Source organism: Suncus etruscus, chromosome X (assembly GCF_024139225.1).
Source record: "Suncus etruscus isolate mSunEtr1 chromosome X, mSunEtr1.pri.cur, whole genome shotgun sequence".
NCBI classification, from domain to species: domain Eukaryota; kingdom Metazoa; phylum Chordata; class Mammalia; order Eulipotyphla; family Soricidae; genus Suncus; species Suncus etruscus.
The window spans coordinates 115784159-115792663 of record NC_064868.1 but is presented as its reverse complement, the minus strand read 5'-3'; the positions used below and the strand labels follow the sequence as shown (position 1 = coordinate 115792663).

Sequence of the window (8505 nt, the reverse complement as noted above, 5' to 3'; positions counted from 1 at the left end):
CACTTTCACATGTAAATTTTAGAGATGAGACTCATTTACTTCTTTGTCTCATACACAAAGCTGAACTGAGACTAATATAAGCCTCCTCACTGTCCAGTATCCACTCCATGTTTAAGAAATACCTACAGAAATAGTACAAGACTCTTTCCTTGCATGTGGCCAATCCTGCCTTTGATCATTGGTACTAAATATGATACTCTGAGTACTTCCAAGAGTTCTGCCTGAATAAAGAACCAGGTATTTCTCCCCTGAATACTTTTGGATGTGACCAAAATACTATTTTAAAATGAACGGAATACCTCGTTAAATAAGGAACTGTAAATGTTTACATCCTTTCCTCATAAGGCAGCTAGTATCATTTGTTGTTTCATTTCGGTAGATTTGATTACATTATCACATTTATTGAAAACATATTACATATGCATTCTATCGTGTTACACATCATATTGCTCATGTGTTCATGTTTTAAAATATTTAACTTCAAAGACCATTCTGCTTATACAATGGCTGCTACTCATTTGTCTTGAAATATTTATTATTCTGCTTAGAAGAGTTCCAAGGTTTCAGTAAATTTACTGTAAAAAGAATATTCAAAATATGCTAATACTTTATTAGGTTTAACCTTCTAACTATCTCACACTTGCTCTTTTTCATAATTATTAAATTAGGGGCTGGAGCAATAAGATAGCTGGTAAGGTACTTTCTTTACACACAGCTGACACATGTTTGATCTCTGGCTCTTTATAAAGTCCACCAAGCACTGCTAGGAGTGATCCCTAAGTGCAAAGCCAGTAGTAAACTCTGAACATCACTTGTAATACCTAAACCCCCCAAAATATTAATTTTTCTCTTTTGACTATGTGTTTAATGGTACTTCTTACCCATATTTAAAAAATATTGGGGTTCTGTCATTTCTAGCATGGTTTCTTTTGCATATTCTTGGGACAAAAGTGAATAAACATATTTGTATGTCTCTCTCCTTTCCAACTACTGCTAAATCAAAACAGAAATGTTGGGGCTGAAGAGATAGCATGGATGTAAAACATTTGTCTTGCATGCAGAAGGATGGTGGTTCGAATCCCGGCATCCCATATGGTCCCCCAAACCTGCCAGGAGCGATTCTGAACGTAGAGCCAGGAAGAACCCTTGAGTGCTGCCAGGTGTGAACCCCCCCAAAAAACAAACAAAAAAACCCCAGAAATGTCAAAGCATGAATTAGAATAAGATTCAAATGAGAGACCATCCAGGATGCATTTATTTGTTACAGGGTGGAGGAACAGATTTGGGTATCACACCAAAGTATTATGTCTTCAAATAATTCACTATCATCAGTGTTAGTAAAAATAAAAATATGGGCTAGACCTTGCATGCTGATCACCTAGCTTTATTCCCCAATATACCATATGATTCTTTAAACCCCATCAGGAGTAATCCTTGAATGCAGAGCCAGCAGTAAAAACTGAGAATCACTGGGTAGCCCAGAAACCAAATAAAGAATCTGTGGAAGTGGTATGTTGGTATCTATATTCTGCCATGATTTATGTGCCCTATATTTTTGGGGGTCACACCCAGTGATGCTCAGGGGTTACTTCTGGATATGCACTCAGAAATCATTCCTGGCTGGGGGGACTATATGGGACACTGGGGATCGAACCAGGTCCATCCTGCATCTGCCGTGTGAAAGACAAATGCCCCACTGCTGTGTTATTACTCCAGCCCATACATTTTTGGGAAATATCACCACTCAGTTGAAACTATCAGCAGATTTTGGTTCTGGACTCAGTGGGTGCAAGATATCTTATTCTAGTCCTTGTCATCCTTGTCAGTTTACCTGTAACAATTTCAAGTCAGTGAGTTAAGATTGATTTTAATTTATAGAAATGTCGTCTTCCCTGTTTCAAACCTAATCTTGATCTGGGGCTCATTGTCACTCCATATCTCTTGTAGCCCTAAATCTTTCCATTCAGAGCCACACTTTGAAAATTAGTATTCCAGACCATGGAGTACCCTTTTAGCCTCATCTCAACAATTTTCTGATTAAGGCTTACCTTAAAAGGTGAAATGATAGTATTCCTAGAAGGTACTGTTACAAAGTCTGACTTGGTTGGTCATAGTTTAAATGCAATGCAAAAGCTATAATATGAAGATATGTCTTATATCAACAGTGTTCTTAGAAGGCAGAAAGACAAAATATGACTTGTTAAGAGTGTAAATGTACCATGGAACTGCAAAATGAAGATAATCTTGTTAAAAAAAATAAAGTTATACCTGGCACCACAGAAAAGCCCTTAGGATGGAGTAATGAGTATATATGGAGCCAGTGGTTGATCCCATGATGGTATGCTTCAAGGATGGAGAAACCCTGAATCTCTTAGGGCACGGGAATTCTTTTCTCTTCTCCAATGCTTACTGTGCCTATGCAAAAAAAAATTGTGGGGGGAACGCTAAACCCTGCCACTCCAGCACCCCCTCTTTTTCTTGTTTTGTTTTGATTTGTTAGTTTTTTACTTTATTTTCCTTCTCTTTTTTCTTCCACATTTTTCTTTCTTTTTTTCACTCTTATGATTATCATTTGAAGATTTTTTCTTTTTCTTTGCTGGGTACATTTTTCTTCCCTCTTTCTTTTTTTTTTCTCTTCTTTCTTTTTTTGGTAGCTGCTACCAATTTTTTCTTCCCGTTTTTTATCCTTTTTATCTCCAATGACAGAATAGATACCCAAGCTACAACAAGCTGTAAAGTGGAGACTAGATACACTAGTATTCTGGGGGTAAAGGAGGAAGATATGGGATAAATGCTAGGAACAGGGGTGGAGGGAGGACAACACTGGTGGTGGGAATGCCCCTTATTCATTGTCACTATGTACCGTAAATAATTCTGTGAAAGATTTGTAATGCACTTTGATCACAATAAAAATTTATTTAAAATATAAAACTATTGATAATATCAATATGACTATTAATGATATTATCAATAGATTTGAATTAGATGTTATTATAAAATATCTGAGTAAGCTATTCTGATCAAATATAGTCATAATATATATTTTAATCCATACTCCAACAGGTTGAATGCCCAACATTTAATTATTGAAATTCCACTCAGGGCCGAGTAATGGCGCAGCAATAGGACATTTGCCTTGCATGTGGCTGACCTAGGACAGACTGCGGTTTAATCCCCAGGCGTCCCATATGGTCCCCTAAGCCAGGAGTGATTTCTGAGTACATAGGCAGGGGTAACCTCTGAACATCACTGGGTGTGGCCAAAAACCAAATAATGATAATAATAATAATAATAATAGTAATAAAATAAAAGTCCACCCTACCTTTGAGAACTAGAATGAGAACTGGTATGCAATCTTTCTTAAAATATCAGTGGCACATTTCATGATATAGAACAAAAAAAACTCAAAAGATTCTTATGAAACTACTAAAAATCCTTAATAGTGAGAGTAAGCCTTAGAAAACATGACGAAAATGGTGTAAGCAAACTCCTGACTTCACAGTACATTCTGGCACAATGATAAATTGCACAGCATAGATAAATGGGCTACATTAGAAATCCAAGAAATAAACTCCCACACTTATGGACAGTGATGATGTATATGTGACATCAGAGCCTAAACCATAGAATGAAGAAAATAAGGACCCTTTCTTTAAAAAAAATGGACCTAGAAAAATCCATACACAGAAATGTAAATAGTTTTGCTATTTAATATAATTTTAAAATCTACCTCAAATAGAATGAATTCTTGGAGATTAGATCTCAACTCAATTATACATTGTAGAAGATCTATGTTGTACACTTCTGGTTGTAACTCCAGAAAAACCTTTGGACATTCAGTTCAGCTGCAAGGGTAGAGAAGCAAAATTAAACGGAACCATATCACCTTTAAAATATTTGTTTTTCCTTTCTTTTTTAAAAATTAATACCCCTATTTATATACCATGATTACAAAAATGTTTATAGTTGGGTTTCAGTTATAAATAAAAAACACTCCCTTGAACCTTTAAAATATTTGACTTCATATAAATAACTACCAAAAAAAAAAACCAAAGGCATGTATGAGAGAACTATTTGTGCTCGAATTATTTAAAAATGATGGTGATATATGTAATAGATAAATAACTTTTTTTTTGTTTTTGAGCCACACCTGGTGACACTCAGGAGTTACTACTGGCTATGCACTCAGAATTTGCTCCTGACTTGGGGGACTATATGAGATGCCCGGGGGTTGAAATGCAGTCTGTCCTAGCTAGTGCAGGCAAGGCAAAGATGCCTTACCACTTGCACCACCATTCTGGCTCCACTACCAAGAACTTTTGATAAAGTTATAAAGAAGGTAAAAGACCTAAATGTATACTTCTCCAAAGAAGACATATTAGTGGCACACAGATTAGGGCCAAATGAAGACCATGCTGAACATTGCTGAATATAAGGGAAAACAAATAAAAGGACAGTAATATTCCTCATACTCTGAGAATGGACTATATCAAAATACAGAACAGCATGTATTTTAACTGGAATTTGGAGAATATAGTACAGGTATCTTATGAGAATATACCATGGCTCCTGTGGAAAACTGTATGAGATTTTTTTTGTAAGAAATTTGTATCACCATGGTATTTGTGAAAGAAATGAAAACACTAGTTTGGAAAGTGGTGGGAGTGGGGTTGAATCCAGGGCTAAGGCAAGTCCCTTGACTCCTGTCCAGTGGACCATGCCCAGGGTAGGAGCATGTATTTGTGATTGGAGATGGCTTTGCCAGGCACATATAATGAAGACGATTATGTTTCCAGTTATAATGGAGGTATCACAACAAACACAACTGCCTCTGGAGCACTATGCCATTCCCTCTCCTATCATATTAGTAGCCCCCAAGGAGAATTACTAAATACTTAGAAACTAATTGAGACTTTGAAGCCCTTTGGGGTGTTTTTTTTTTTTTTTTTGAAGAGGTTGAGAAAGTGAAATGCAGGTTTTAATTCTGGGGAAATTGAATAACCTGGTAAATTAATGGAAATGAGTATCAGTGAAAGCAAGAATCTTCCACAATATGTAATTGAAAATATTGGAGGAATTTTTTTTATGTTTAGATCTTTACGGATTAGGAGTGCACAATAAGATGTCGTTAAAGACGTGTTGTGTGTTGTACAAGCAAGGCATGCTTATTGAAATGATGTCTTTAGCTCGTTCTATGTTAACTTAAAATTTCAGAAAGAAGTGATGATTTCAGAGCTGTTAAAGAAGCATTTGGACCAGCTATCAAACTGTTTTTGTGGAATAGAGATTGATATTTTTGTTTGAAATATTACTGCTGCACAATATTCCTGAAGATTTGTCTACAACAGCCTGCTCAAACATTTAGATATAAAATACGTAAGTTATTTTTTACTTTATTTAAAGAAAATGCATTCTATAGTTGACTATAATACATTTATTTCCATATAAATGAAAGCAAAATCATTGAAAAAAGAAAGTTTTAAAATTAAAAATAAAGAAAGAAAAAAAAAAGAAAAAGTACAGTAGCAGGCACATTTGTAAAGACTATTTTATCCAATGAAGTCATTAATACAATGGCAGAATATTTAATAAGCTCTTGTTGTTAGCTTCTGATAAATTGGTGTGTTCCCAAAGTTTGGTGAGATTGGTGTCCCTGAAGTATATTGTAGAGGGGTGATGAGGCAGAGCCATTGAGAAAATGGTGATTCTGTTTGATGGAGGCAGCAGGCATGGCTTTGGCAGGGCAGGGGTTTGGTCCACCCTCTCCTTCTGAGATGGTCAGCTTCCTACTACATGGGTATATCTATGATCTTTCATGGCTTGGTTTACATCTTATTCAAGAAGAGTGAATCTATGGAGCTGGGTTGGTTCCAGCATGGTGATTGCATGTGTGGGCCTGGCTATGGCTACCAGGCTTCCTGGAAGAAGAAAGATACAGGGTAGGGTGCCTGTATTCTCTCCAAAAAGCCCTGACGCTATCAGTCCTCAGATTGGTTTACTGGTCAGATTGCTGTCCCCAAAAGGAATAGTAGAGGTGCCATCAAGACAATGATGATTCTGTGTGATGGAAGCAGCAGGTATTTCTTCAACTGGGCAGGATGTTTTCTGCTGTTGGAGATTTCAAGTTATGTTTCTCTGACTCTTTGGATCTTGACTTATTTGAAAGGCATATTTTCCAAGTCTATTTGCATAAAAACAATTATTCTTCATTGCATTAAAATATTGTTCTTGACAGATCAAGAGTTCCCTGTATTATATACAAAGTATGCATTTTTTGGGAGGGCAAAGATCTTTTATTATATCCCAAATGGATACTTTCCTCCTTCCCTACAAAATTTCATGATTATTGCAATAAATAAATCAAAACTGCCTGAATGCATATACTTAATTTTATAAATTTGTTTTTTATCATCTGGACAGCAGGTAATTTGCTTGATGACAAGATTTGCTATTCAAAACCTATTGTTTTCTTTGTTTCTATATCACTGATTTCTGCTCTGGTTTTTGTTATTTCTTCTGCTTATGTTTGGATTCTTTTGTTATTGATTTTTTATATATTTAATCTGTGCTTTTAGGTTGTTGATTTGATCCTTTTTCTTCTTTACTTATGTAGGCTTGTATTGCTATGAGTTTCCCCCTAATTACTGTTTTTGCTGTGTCTCATAGAATTTGGTAATTTATTTATTCATTATCACATAGTTGACCTAGTTGATTATAATACATTTGTTTCAAAATAAGTGAAAGCAAATTGAAAAATAAAATAAAAATAAAATGGAAGATAAGATTAATAAAATAAATAAAAACAGGAAAAAAGTTCAGTAGGAAGGTTATTTGTGAAATTTTTTGTATCACCAATGAAATCATTAATACAATGATAGAAGTTTTAGTAAGTTCTTGTTGTTATATTGTCCAGTCTAGTAAACTGGGGTTTTCCATTAGGTATAGCAGCATCAAACAAATGAAGTTGTCTCGAAATTCAAAGCTACTATACTACAAATATTAGGGAATATATGCAGCTACATTGCCTCCTACAAAAGGGCGCTGTTTGAACATGGCAACAGTGATTGTGAAGAAGGAACATATGGGAAATTGTCACAGACTGGTTGGTCTTGACACAAAGAAATCTTCAGGGGTCCCTTGAAAGGTGTGTACCATGTCAGCTGATTGGTAACAGAGGGTCAAGGAGTCAAGTTGGCTTCAAGCTTTGTTCTGTTTATTCAAGGCACAAGGTGGAATACTTATACTCAATTTCTTGACAGATCATAAGGCTAATTTACAATAAAAGGCATAGGGGCAAACTATTCAAAACATATTCCTGACGCAGGATAGATTCACTTTTGAGGCTGCTTCTTGCTATCAGTAATTTCTCAGCAGCAAGGGCAATTGAGAATTGTTTTGGTTTTATGTACACTGAACTGGGCCTGAAATGTTAACTCTTACTATGGCTGCACTTAGGTCAAAAGCAAAGTTAGATTTGACGGTGGGGAATTATACTGTAACACTAAATAAAAATACTAGAATCTATACAAATTTTTTCCATAAGGTGTGTTTATATATCTCAGAAATTTTTAAGAAAAGTGAGTAGTAATTATTAGACAAAGAATATTTGAATTCATGTAAATATTAAATCTGAGTAATCTTAGAATGTCAGCTGAAGGTATGTCTCAACTAATATTTATGCTACAATCCTTTGTTTCCTGAATGTCTCATGGACAAGCAACCAAAGTGTTTTCAGGGCCCCAATGCCTGTGAGTACAGGTTATTTCTTTTCAAGCATCTGTTCTTGCAGGTGCTACTTTTTCAAATGTCCTCTCTTCGAATACAGACTGCTTGGGAAAAGTTCCTGTAATAGTACACAGCTTTAAAAAACCCTCCCTTTGGCAATTAGGGCCTTTATAAACTTGGTGCCTTCCTAGGCCTCAGGATTTGTTAACACGGAGGATGTAGCAAGGGTTCTCTCCCCGAAGAGCTGGTAATATCATCTCAAAAAATGGCATAACTGAAGTGTGGTCAGAGATTGACATCCCTTCAGGGAATTGTAGAGGGTCAGTTATGAGGCAGGTTATCAGGGAAACAGTGATTCTGAGTGATTCTGGATGATGCTGCAGCAAGCTTGACTTAGGTAAGGTTGGGGCTTGTCTCCCAAGATGGCCAGCTTTGTGCTGCATGCATTAGTGTAGCCATAATCTATCACACTCAGTTTATACCTCATTTGAGAAAAGTCAAGAAATATGAATAGTTGAAGGGTAATATGAAATTTTACGTGTAGCACTAAAATGAATAATTTTAGTTTAATCCTGAGAATTAAACTATGGATCAAATGTCACAACGTCTGTTCCAATATACTAGCTTTCCTAAGTGGTATTTCCTGGACTATGCTAGTAGTAAGAACTTACCAGCCTTATTCAAACTCGTAATATTAATTCTTGTACATAAATAGTTCTAGTTGTTGTATATGAAAATATTTCCCTAAGATTATTCTTTGCCTGTTGTCCCACCTTGACC

At 35.8% G+C, this 8505-nt stretch overlaps 1 pseudogene; it reads left to right on the top strand.

Annotated features, from left to right (window-relative positions):
• The first annotated feature begins 4786 nt into the window (after positions 1 to 4786).
• On the top strand, positions 4787 to 7849 carry LOC125999015 (poly(A) polymerase alpha-like; annotated as a pseudogene).
• The last annotated feature ends 656 nt before the right edge of the window (positions 7850 to 8505 follow it).